General features: G+C 41.7%; 2 non-coding genes across 2 annotated transcripts; both read right to left on the minus strand.

Annotated features, from left to right (window-relative positions):
• Positions 1-9,922: 9,922 nt before the first annotated feature.
• On the minus strand, positions 9,923-9,994 carry TRNAP-UGG (transfer RNA proline (anticodon UGG)). The gene has a single exon. It is a non-coding gene; the product is annotated as a tRNA-Pro (tRNA).
• Positions 9,995-10,786: 792 nt separating this feature from the next.
• Positions 10,787-10,858, minus strand: TRNAP-UGG (transfer RNA proline (anticodon UGG)). The gene has a single exon. It is a non-coding gene; the product is annotated as a tRNA-Pro (tRNA).
• Between the last annotated feature and the right edge of the window lie 1,826 nt (positions 10,859-12,684).

Raw genomic sequence — 12,684 nt, forward strand, 5'->3', positions numbered from 1 at the left:
GTGGCGGTCGCTCAACCTAAGCGACCGGCACAAACGACCGGCTGGTAAACAGTGACCAAATGACTTTTGGTTTTGATCCACTTTTATTCAATTAACTTATACATTATTGTAACACTGTGTTTAGGTATTCTCTATTTGAAGAGAAAGTCTTGTAATAGTTTACGGATCTCTTTTTACAGACAGTTTACTTATATGCAAGTAAGGACATTCAATCCTATCTTATGAATAGACTTGAACATGCTAGTACAGTGTTTGTTAGCATTAGCCTTCCTTTATATATGCTGTTGTAGTCATGTCTTATATATTAATCTTGTTATATTACTGTTGTTTGTCTTGTTTACATATATACTTTATTGGTTATGATTGTAATATACTGACATAGTGTGAGGTTCTGATGGATGAGGTATTCCTTTGGGATATCTTAGCTTGGGATATCAGAAGGTTGTGGAATGGGACACATGCCTACTGATGTCTCCAGCACTGTCATGACTATTTGATGACATTCTTAGGTAGAGTCTAGAATTTGCATGGCTAGGTACCCCACATGCTACTACCCTTTCGGTAGGGGAATTGAAACCGAATGACCTGTGATGACAGTGAGGTGACGTTGGTCCATTGTTAGTCATATAAATGGTAGGGTTGCATATGTTAGGGTTGGGCTCATGGACGTCCAAGGAACGGACCGGGTGTCGTGAGGAGTCATAAGAGCATCCGCCCCAATAATATGTGGATGACCATAGGGTTAAGGAGTGGAGTCCAACAGCAGTAGCCAGTCCGTGAGGATTCTCATTCCTAGGTTGTGAAGGATACTGAACCAAGTTGGTTGGTGCCATAGGGGATGTATCTGGACTTCATGTAGACATGTTACTTGTATGACCTTGCACTGGATTAGAAACCCCTACATGCGCCAGTACTCATTACCGATGGTCATGGTGAGAGAGTGTTGACTTAACCCCAGCCATGGTTTGAGAGCCAGGTGTGGACTTTCCCTTTTTGCCCAAGATCCGTACAGAGGTAACCAGTCCTTGCCGGATTAGAGTGACTAGGCTTACCCAGAGGAGAGCTGGTGTATATCTTAAAGCATGTCAGCTGTTAGAGACCTGCACTGTTAGAAATCATAGTATCATTCATACTTTGTACTCATTCATGTCATTTATGCATTTATGCTTTGTTGGATAATTGATGGGATGTGTAATTGTTCTTATTGAGTTCTCTAGAATTCACTCCTTTATTTTGTATATGTTTATTAGCCTGCACAGAAGAAGGAATTGTACCGGAAGATGGACTAGTTTCCTATGAAGGAACCATCCCGTATGAAGAGGATGTGGCACCGGCAGTGGGAAATGGAGATAGCCTGTGCGGGAACTCCTGTGGGTGCATGGAGTGCGCTTATCGCACCTATTGATGGTCAGAGAAGAAAAGTGGTTGGAGAGTTCGCTCAGCGAATGGAGAAGAACTGGAGGACACCCTATCTTGAAATTCATGAAAAACACTATTTAACCTTAGAAAAGGAAACTGGAAAGAAATTGATATAATTCTTTTGATTGCTTCCGCTGAACTAGTATTCATTTTATTCATTACTCTTTCATTTATTATTGTTATTGGAGTATTTGGGCTCCTGTAATTTTTTAATTCATTTATTGAACATTTATTGCTCTTGATTGTCTATATTTGTATTCATTATTGTTGATAGACTAAAACCGTGGATCCTATGACGGATCACTCCCATGGGTTGTTGGGCGGGTAACTGAGACCGGCGTAACTAAGACTGGCGGGTGGGGTGTGATACTGTGGGAATGTGATCTGAAGATTCACCAACAGCAGACTCCTCACGTTTAGAAGATTCACCAGCGGCAATCACCTCAGAGGGAGCAACCTTCATCGGTACTGGGGCAGTTTTCTTGCAGGAATTTGCCCTAATAAGGTCCAAGTTAATTCTGGGAGGCACTGCAAATACAAAAAAGCAGTGTCAGTACGAGAATCCAACAACATATAGAAAAGAGAAAACCCTAGATCTCTGTTGAACATGAACCATAAAGAACTTTCGTAATAAGTAAACCCCAAGTATGAATACTGTGGAGATTACTCAGGGAGAAGAAGAGATTCATGACATAGATAGAGCAGAAGACTTACTGGTTTAGATTCTGATCGAAGATATTGTCGGAGGACAAGAGTACGGATACAACAAAGGAAGACGGAATGTCGTTTTGCAAATCTATCAAATAGAAATAACTTGCAGATAGCAAGAGGTATCCTTAAAGGAGTTTAAATAGCCTCAAAGAGAGATGCGATGGTTGAAAGCCCAAGATAATCAAGGGACAGGATGGAAGGGATGCTTCGAATTCATGAATATGAAGGATCAATGGTCAGGGGATAACGGCACTTCAAATTTGAAACTTGAACGCTGAACTAGGTTTCCACGTGGAACGATATGCACCTGATATGAGGATACTGCCAAAGATCAACCGTCGCACTAGCATTAAATAATAGAATATTTCCAATTCCTTGGGAAAGGCAATTGGTATACAAATACAAAGGAAACGTTTGGACTTCGTCTTAAATGAAGGAGCAGTTGGGAGATAAAGGTTCAGATGGCACAAAAAGCTCAGAGGCCGAACATGTCTCTCCCGAACGCATCTTCATGATATCTCGAACGTTATCTCCCGTTAAGGTACAAGTTAATCTATGTGATAACTTATATCATTCACATATTGTTATTAAGACAATTTTTGGAATGATATGAGATGAGGAAGTATTAAGCCAATCATTGGAAGAGTTCGAGAAAAAGAAGACTGATTTCCATTTCTTTAAAATTATGGAGGGCCAACCCTTACAAAAGAAAAAAGAAAATAAGGAGATGGTTTCCTATGATTTTTCCTCATTGTCGACCGAAGTGTCTTTATCAGGATCTTTCTCCGAAGCAGGCTATTGAGGTTCTTCAGGAAGAGGCGGCGAGTCAGCAAGATACTCCTCGATATTCGGGTCCGCTGGAATAGGATCCTCCTCTTCCAAAACCATGTCAGGGAAAGACAACTTAAGATTCCCGAAGATTTCCTTATGGCACACCTCTCGAAAGGGAGTCGTGTCAAAGGAAGGATTAGATTCAAGGATCTTTTCCCAAACGTCATTTTGCCCCGCTCGGTAAGCTTGAAGGTTGAAGGAGCCCAACAATTTGGTAAAGGGGACATTGTTCAGATACTTCCAAATGCAGTCCTTCCGAAGATCTGGTCTAATATGTTCTAGCTTGCTAGGAACTGCCATCTTCAACAGGCGTTCATTATCCAAGGACTTAAACCCGAGGCTCTCGCCAAAGGCAATAGCCTCATTTTTGTATTTCTTGGCCTCACGTTCGGCAGCAATAGCATGAGTAATTGATGAGTCAAGTTCCTTCTTCAAGGAATTCATCTCCTCATCGTGCTTCTCCTTCAACTCTTCGGTTGCTTTCTTCAGCCGGTCCACCTCAGAATTGGCCTTCGCCAAATTCTCTTCACAGGTCTACAGCAAGGAACCATTGCGACCAACTCGGCTCAATGCCTCCATGTGTTGATAAAAGCTCAACACAGCATCCCTGGAAGGGCAGGAAGATAATCAGAAAATCTCATGAGAGATTACAAAGCAATTGGCGGAAGATCAAGAAAAATAATACCTTGTGGAATGACGAACAAGAATGTCATCCTTCAGGGCCTCAAAGGCCTGACGATTGGCTGGCAAAAGACCAAGAGATCTCCATTCAGCAACCTTCTCAGGATCCTGTGTTGCCCGATCTATCTGCGTCAACGTCCATTGAGGCATGAAGATCTCCTCAGTCTTTATTCTTTTTGGATTTCTTCAGGGCGGAAGCATTAGCTAAGTCATGCTTCCTTTTAGTTTGAATGGGGGAGGGGAGGTCTACCTCTTCCATTGGTTTTTTCCCTCTCCCCGAAGCCTCAACCACTGGCTTTAGGTTCCTGATACCCTTGTAGGAAGGGTCTGGAGGTGGTGCAGAAGTTACCTATTCTGTAGTCAAGGTTCGAGGAGACCGTTGTTCAGTAGTTACAACAGCCCTGGCAGCCTTCACCTGAAGACTTTCGGGATTCATTCTAGGAGGCACTGCAAAGAAAGACGAAAGTCAAAATTGAAAGAATTCGCAGTATTTTCAAGAAAGCAAAAAGTGGCAGATAGAAAGCTCACGTTGAGCCAACCCCCAGTACTGAAGGATGGAGTTGTATTCCATCTATCACATCCTCCCAGCCGGTACCCTAACTAGCATACCCGAGAGTGTGATCCACAGCCCTAAAGATCAAGTTTAGGAATGATCATATCCATTTAGCACAATAACATAATCAAAAGCAAGAACAAATCATTGTATTCTAATAAGTTAATAATAAAATTCAAGAAAAGATCTCAGAAGGATCACTAAGAATATCAGAGTGCGGAAAACATGATACCAAATAAAAAGGCAACTGTAGAGTATAGCGGAAATATACTCCACAGACATATGTGGAAGGTAGATCGAATCTAACTAAAGCTCTAAGCTAATACAAGTAAAGTAAAAGATAAGTCTAGAAGAAACAAGAGAAATCTAATCCACATCTTCAGTCGGCTCTTCTTCGTCTTCAGTCTTCATCTTCTTCACCTTGCCCTTCCTTATATGGACCGTCATCATATTTCAAACCTGCAGAGAAGTCTAACAAAAGATATGGTACAAAAGGAGTGAGTTTTGAAAAAAACCCAGTAAGGCAGTTAAATCCATAATAACATAAATGGCAGGATTACAAAGCAAACATAAATGCAATATGGTATGAGACAAACAATGAATGTATGAATCTAACTCTATGTATGCTGGTCTCTATTGGCAGACATGCTTTAAGTCATAGCATCGTACTTCTTTAGGAAAGTCTCATTCACTCATCATCAGTTGGTAATGGGTCCTTCATCCCTCAGGATATTCCATGGCTGGGGGTATAGGTCACCGCTCTCTCACATCACCGTTTGGTCTAAGTACTGGCGCATGTCAGGGTTAAAGCCTAGCCAAATGCAAGTCTTCTACTCAGCTACATCAAGTCAGATCCAGATACGTCCATTCCTCGCCCCTGGCGATCCTTTCCGGTATCCTTCACACTAGAGTCCTCATAGTCCCTGACTACGGACTCATCAACCCTATTGGTTATCCACATATGGTAAACGGGAAGCTCTCACGTCCCCTCACGGGTTGGTTACCGGTCTTGAGCGCCCGTGAGCCCAAGTCTATCCATATGCAATCCTACCAATAAATGGCCCCCACAATGTGATTCCTGTCCTCTCACGGGTTGGTTACCGGTCTTGAGCGCCCACAAATCCCCATTGCTACCACGGGTCGTTCGGTCTCAATACCCCTCCGATTAGGGTCTGACATAACGGGACATCCTAGCCAAACACTACTAGACAGTCCTAAATATGTCATCCAACAGTTTAGGAAGGTGTCCAGAGGGCATCTCCGGAAACATCCCATAATATTCCCGTAGTTGTCCAAGGACAGAAGTGTCAAAAGGACACCTCTCCTTCCCAAACCATACTTAATCAATCACAATCACAAATCAATCATATCATACACATTTACAGTATATAGAAAATATACCATAATAAGATCCATGTCATATACAATTAACAAATAAATACATTCATAAACTAAAGAAACCAAGTAAATAAAGCTACTGTAATTAAAGTAAGTGCAGCAGTAATATATTCATAAAAGAATGTAATTATGGTAACAAATCCAAAAGATTCTAATATAGAAACTAAAATCACACAATCTATGCTATTATAGAAGTAGCCATCCTTACCTTATATAACTTGAAGAGAATCTCCAAGGATCAAGGAGAATCTTCCCAAACTTGGCAAGAAGGTCCTAAACAAGTATATATATCATATTAGGAAAGAAACCTAGACGGAAAGATATCAAAACATCCAAAACAGACCAAATCTGGAGTTGCTGTACTCATTGGTCGATTGGATTGGTCTACTGTCTCAGTCCACCAATGAGTCGAACAATAGAGACAGTGGCCTACAAAATCAGAGTTTTAAGAATAAAGAACCGAATTTGGTGGTTCAAAAGGGTACCAAACAAGGGGGAAACTACTATGAAAGTATCCTAGTATATAGAGGACTTCAAAACACTAATCAAATCAAGTCTTCAAGTTACAAATTAGGAAACAAAAGTTACCATACTTAGATCAATCATGGTTCTTGAAGAATTCATAGTAAAAATCATGGACAAGAACAATAGGATGATGGATCATTGATTGTGATAAAGAAATCATGAAAAGCATGCATAGATCTTCAAGAAAAATAGATCTAAGACTGAAGAACATGAATCTAAATAAGGAAACAAAACTTACATAAATGTATCAGTTATGGTTTTCGAAGAAAGCATGGTATGACCAAGAAGAAAGAACTAAAGATTGATAGGTTACAACTCTTGTAAAGAAAACACAGCGATTGACTACTAATATGATCAATAAAACAGATCTAAGAAGATCAAAATTTGAATTAAAATATGAATGAAGACAAGATCATGATTTAGATCATGATTCCTTCAAAAGCTTGCAATGATCATGGTTAAGATCATCGCATTAGCCATTAATCCTTAGGAAGATCATGTGGGATGAGTAGAGAGATGTTTGCAACAGAGAATGCAGCATCTTCTCTACTGTCTCAGCCCAAAAAAGGAAAGAAAAACAGAGATGGAGAAGAAGAAGAGAGTGTAGACATACCTTTGATGCAAGAGGAAGAAGATTACTTGAGTTCTTGCGAGGGATCAACCAAGGATGCAAGGAAATTGATTGGAATGGAGTTTTGACTCGTTCCGAGGCTTAGGAGGCGAGAGGAGACGAAGTAATCCCGAGATTGGACTTAAATAGAGCAAGAAAGACCTAAATCTGGAAAACAGATCTCATTGGTCGATTGGATTGGTCTACTGGCCCAGTCGACCAATCAGTCGACCAATGGAGACAGCAAGGTACATATTGCACTGTTTTTGTCATAACTTCTTCGTTTGAAGTTCGATTGATCCGAAATTCGAAAGGGAACTTCACACAAACATACTAAGACTATCTAGCATGAATTGGGCATCATCCATGGTCCAAAAATCAGTACTTTATAAATTGGGAACATGAGTTTCTAAATTGGAAACAACATGGTTCTCATAGCAAACTCACCATGGATTCAAGGGAAGAATTAGAGAGAACAAGGCTTCACTCTAATGGAATATCAAGAACATATCAGAGGCAAGAATAACTAAATAGAAAATCAAAAGAATACTAATCCTAGAATGAGAGGAATCAAAAATAGAAACTTACTAGAATGCTTATATCAATGGTCAACATAGAAGGCTAAAATGGCTAGAAAGAAAGGGGAATTGATTCAAGGAGATGAAACACATTGGAACAGCAATAAAGGCTAAGATCAAACATGTTAAACATTAATGAGAAAAGAAGCTACAGTAGAATGATCATGCTGTCCAAAACTCAATCAAAATCAGTGAAGAATTGAGGAGATTCACCATGTGGTTTCAAGGAATGCATAGAGTGATTGAGAGTTCACTCTAAGACATAAGGAGATTAGAGAATAGGTAGTTATAGTAGTGTAACACCTTCTCCATAATCAAAACATCAAGATAGAACATAAGAAGAAGAAAAGAGAAAAGAAGGAGACAGAACACTGCAATCAAGGTCCAACTTCAAGATGTAACATTAAACTAACCTTTCTTCACCCAAAATAGATAGGGTGTCCTGGCTAGGTTTGGGCTGGATTTCACACCATCTCATATCCATGTATCTCTTGAGACCATGGAATTGACTTGATCTTCCCGACGGCCGTTTTGTCTTCTTTGGATAAGGGAAGGACCCGGTTACCCTCAGAGTATGAAGTGTACTGCTTCCAGACGGTCAGGAAGTTAAAATTTGATTGAGGTGTTCGGCAGAAAAAATACCGCTTGCGCCATCCTTTATGATTGGAAGGGCAAGTTCCTTTGGCAAGAATGCTACCCGTCCAGTCAAGCTCCACTTTATTGCGCTTAGAAAGCACAACCCAACCGGGAGGATGGGAAATAGAAAGAACATGAAAATGTACAAAAATAGGAAGAGAAGGTGTGATGCCAAGTTCAAAGCATAAACCCAAGAAGCCGACGATGAGACGCCAGCTATTAGGAAGAAACATTCCAGGACAAATGTCCTAATGATTCAGAATGGCTGCAAACAAAGGATTGAAGAAGGGAAAGCGAACCCCGCTTTTCAGAGTATCTATATACAGGGAAAATAAGCCCGAAAGGGTCGAATCAACTCTCTCATCAAAATTGGGAGCCCTAAGATGGTACGAAGAAGGAAAGTCAAAACCCTGGACGGCTAAAGGGAGATTTTCCTCGTTATAGGAGGAAGCAACAGAATCAGGTCCACCGGCGGATTTGGTAGGTTGTCTTGACTGCCCAAAGGACTCGACAGTCACCTTAGGAGTCATGGATGGTCTAGACTCAGGAAGGGCAGAAGAAGTCTCACCTTTTTCTTCTGCTCTTCTCTGTTGGCTAACTTCTGCGAAGTCACGCTAGAGAGCAGTTAGGGTTTTCTTGTCACTATCTGACTGCTCAAAGGGAACAGAAACAAAGCCCTCATCACCACTATCACCTTTACTGGCGCTAGGCACAGGGGAAGTTTCAGAAGAAACCCTACTATCCTCCATTACTGAAAGGTCTGATTGTGGTTTCTAGAGAAAAAAGAAACCTGGTGACGAAAGTAAACTATGCGAAGGAGTCAGTAAACTTGCTGAATCACTGAGGCAGAAAGCTCGAGACGAGAGAGTCGTGAAGGCGCGAAGAAGATGACAAGGTTTCCAAATTCCAGACAAGGAGAATGAAACCTACGAAGACAACGAACCACTTTTAAGCACCCGCACGAGTGTTCGAGGAGGTGTACGATCGAGATGAATTCGACATCAACAATCGAGATTTGAAGACGGTTCAAAAGTTTGAACTCACGAATCCAAAACAGGTGTTCAAAAACTATCATTTTGATTGCGTGAGCAACGATAGTTTCGGCTGCAAAGGACGCATGGCGTCACCCTCACAATGCTAGAGGAAAAAGCGACATAACCACATTAAATATGATATGACATTCAATGGGTTAAGGATTGTCAAAACTATTGTTCGACGAAGAACCCAGTTAAAAACCAAGCCCTCGGAATTGACCGAATGCTTGGTCTGGAGGGCTCGTGATATGGAGAAGATATGATCAAACTGGGTTCAGTCTTGGTTCAACCCTTGACTCCGGTTGGGACGAAAGGAATCGACTCGCTTCCGAGCGAGCCGAGTTCAAAAGATAGCTTGCTGAGGAAGAAAACTAACTCAGCCACCAGCACGCCCTAATCCGATACTTTCGGAATAGGTTAATCAACCTGATGACGGCTAGCAGAATTCGACGGCTGTCAATCATCGCTAGCATATCGATAACCATCAGATAACAATCAGGTTACCCTAGGAGTCATCTACTAGTCCAAACTAGTAGAAGTCTATCAATGGATCTATCAGTTAAGATTCAACGACTATCCGAAGAAGGCTCAAATACATCCAACAAAGAAGATTGGAAGGTACACTCTATATAAAACATCACCTATTCACAAGGTAGAGACGGACAAAAACACTCAGATGCTTACTATTTGAATTGTATTCTTGTTATTCATTCCTTAGAGCACAGAGCGAGCCGTTTTCTGACGCTTTATTTTGCAGGTCACTCTCAGGAGATCTAAGGGCTGATCAGATTTTGGATGCATCAATCAGCTTCTAGCTCGAGAAACGTCCTGACCAACAAAATTGGATTTTTAGCTGTTGAGAAGGGAAAAAAAAGGGGAAAAAAATAAAAGAACCCAAACACTTTTCTCTGGCCAAAATATTAATTATAGTCATGACCTGTAGCAGGGGGCATTCCGAGAATCGAACTCGAGACCTCTCGCACCCAAAGCGAGAATCATACCACTAGACCAAATGCCCAACCACATTGTAATTGGGGCCTCAGGATAAAGATAGAGTAGTATCGGACCAGGTCTACCCTCGGTTCTATTGTTAACCTCGTTCAACTGAGGCCAAACCAGGTTCGGACCCATAAATCTGGTCAAGACTGGTTCGTAGTTCAAACCAGATAGTCATGTAAGATGGAAGGATTCTAGCGGTTCCAAGGATAAACGTGATCCCGAAGAATTCAGGATACGTGATTGAATCATAAGTGGTAATTGCCACTAGTGTGGGGTGAAGGATCGTGCCTGGGAAGGAAACCGCCATCATCTTCGAAAGAAGGGAAAAACCCTGAGATCAAATGACCACCAAAATGAAGCAAGAATTAATCCAACGGTCGGGAATCAAAGGTAAAACCTATATAAACAAGTAAACCACGCATCGTGAAGGTATCTGAATCATTTCTCTCAGTATCATGTCCAATTCATGCTTTGCAATTTGTCAGAGTCTTGTGATCAGCTCCATAACTAACTTAACCTTCAGAGGTGCCCTCTTGACCCCACGGTCTGGCCACGTCTAACACTGTTTTGTAGGACAATCACTGAGAATCTAGAGGCTGAGCAGATTTTGGATGCATCAAAAGGAAACCAAATTTCAAACCTGAATCAGCGAGGTAGAGCCTTAGAGGATTGTCATGCATCAGCTTCTAGCTCAAGAAACGTCCCCACCAACAAAATTGGAATTTTAGCTGTTGAGAAGGGAAAAAAATAAAAGAACCCAATAAAACTTTTCTATGTCCAACAGATTAATTAAAGTCATGACCTGCAGCAGGGGGCATTCTGAGAATCGAACTCGGGACCTCTTGCACCCAAAGCAAGAATCATACCACTAGACCAAATGCCCAACCACATTGTAACTCAATTCCACAGATACAGGACACTTATTAGATTTGGCGATCTGTTAAAATGGTGGGTTCGACGATGGCAAGGAGAGTGAAAAAGAGGTTAGAATCTGAAGAGGCAATGAGCTACGCTGAATTGGCATGGCATTTGTTACAGGGGGTTTATGACTTTTTATATATCTGTTTAAGAACAAGGTCGTTAACGTTCAACTTCAAATGGGGGCAGGAAACGGATTTGGAAGATCCTTCAGGTAGAAAGAGCATATGGTTTGGCATTTCCTCTTCTTTTGAATAAAGTGATGGCACCAAATTTGGCTACTCTGAACATGGGGCTGTCTGCTTGATGTTTCCGCGTTATCAGTATTTTTCTTATCTTTTCCAAAGGTCACCTCACTATGGGAAGATATCCTTCTCGTAGCATGTCATTACTTCAACGCGGCACTGAGTTTTCTATATTAAGGCCAATGACCATGACCTACAACCCATGCCCCATGTTCTCAAGTCTCAAATCATAGATATATTAATATTAATTGATTAATATATAGACTATATATCCCACATAGCCTGAGCAATTTGCACCCCGCTGCCATGAGTCTGCGGTCCTTAATCTGAAAAAAGTAAATAATATAAGCGCTTTCTATATATAAATCAGACGTTTAAGCTCTCTACTTTCTGGTGTGAGACTGAAGTTCCTTGAAAACCCCATAAGAGAGAATGATTCTGATGCATCTAAAATTTGCTCAGCCCTTGGATCTCCACGTGATGTCCTGCAAAACGAAAGCGTCAGATGTGGCCCGACCGCTGGGGTCGGGAGTCCACCTCCGAAGGCTAAGTCGGTTGATGAACTTAATCACAAACGGCCTGCTAGAAGCACGAGCTAAGGAATGAAGAAGCGGGAAAGGTGATCTAGATAGCAGATCGCCGATAGTTTAGGTCTATCAGTATGTATCTGAACCTGAGTCTCAGATAGTATTCTTTTTGATCGATTGATCCGTCCCTCACCTTGTATGGTAGTGAGGTTTATATAGAGTGTACCTTTGAATCTCCTTTGTTGGATGCACTTGAGCCTTCTTCGGGTAGTCGTTGGATCTTATTAGTTAGATCCGTTGAGCGATAGACTTCTACTAGTTTGGGCTAGTAGAGGACTCCAGAGATAACCGTTAGGTTATGCGATGGTTATCCCTTCGATAATGATTATCCGCAGCCGTCAGTTTGAATCTGCCATCATCAGGGTGATTACCCTAATCCATAAGTAAGATTAGGGCACGCTTGCAGCCGAATAAGCTTTCTTCTTCAGCAAGCCATCTTCCGGATCCGGTTCGCTCGGGAGCGATTCGGTTTTCTCCGTCTCGACCGGGGTCGAGGGTCGGACAAGGTATGAACCCGGTCTGATCATAAACTCTCCATATCACGAGCCCCCCAGACCAAGCGTTCGGTCGATCCCGAGGGCTTGGTTTTTAACTGGGTTCGTCGTCAGGTGATGATCTCTGCGTGCTTCATTAAATGTCATATCGCATTCAATGCGGTGGTCACTTTTTCTCGAGCGTTGTGAGTGTAAGGCCACATATCTCGTTGCAGTTGATCTGTCGTGGCTCACGTCATCCAAGCGACGGTTTCCGAACGCCTATTTCGGATTCGTGAGTTCAAACTTTCAAAACGTCTTTCAATCTTGATCGTTGATTTTGAATCAATCTCGATCGTTCAGATTCCCGAACACTCGTGCGGGAGTTTTAAAAGCGGTTCGTTGTCTTCGTAGGTTTCATTCTTCCTGTCTGGAATTTGAACATTTGTTGCACCTTCGTGCCTTCCTGCTCTCAAGCTTCCGTCT

Source organism: Hakea prostrata, unplaced genomic scaffold (genome assembly GCF_041222555.1).
Source record: "Hakea prostrata isolate BN-2017 unplaced genomic scaffold, UWA_Hpros_2 contig_110, whole genome shotgun sequence".
NCBI classification, from domain to species: domain Eukaryota; kingdom Viridiplantae; phylum Streptophyta; class Magnoliopsida; order Proteales; family Proteaceae; genus Hakea; species Hakea prostrata.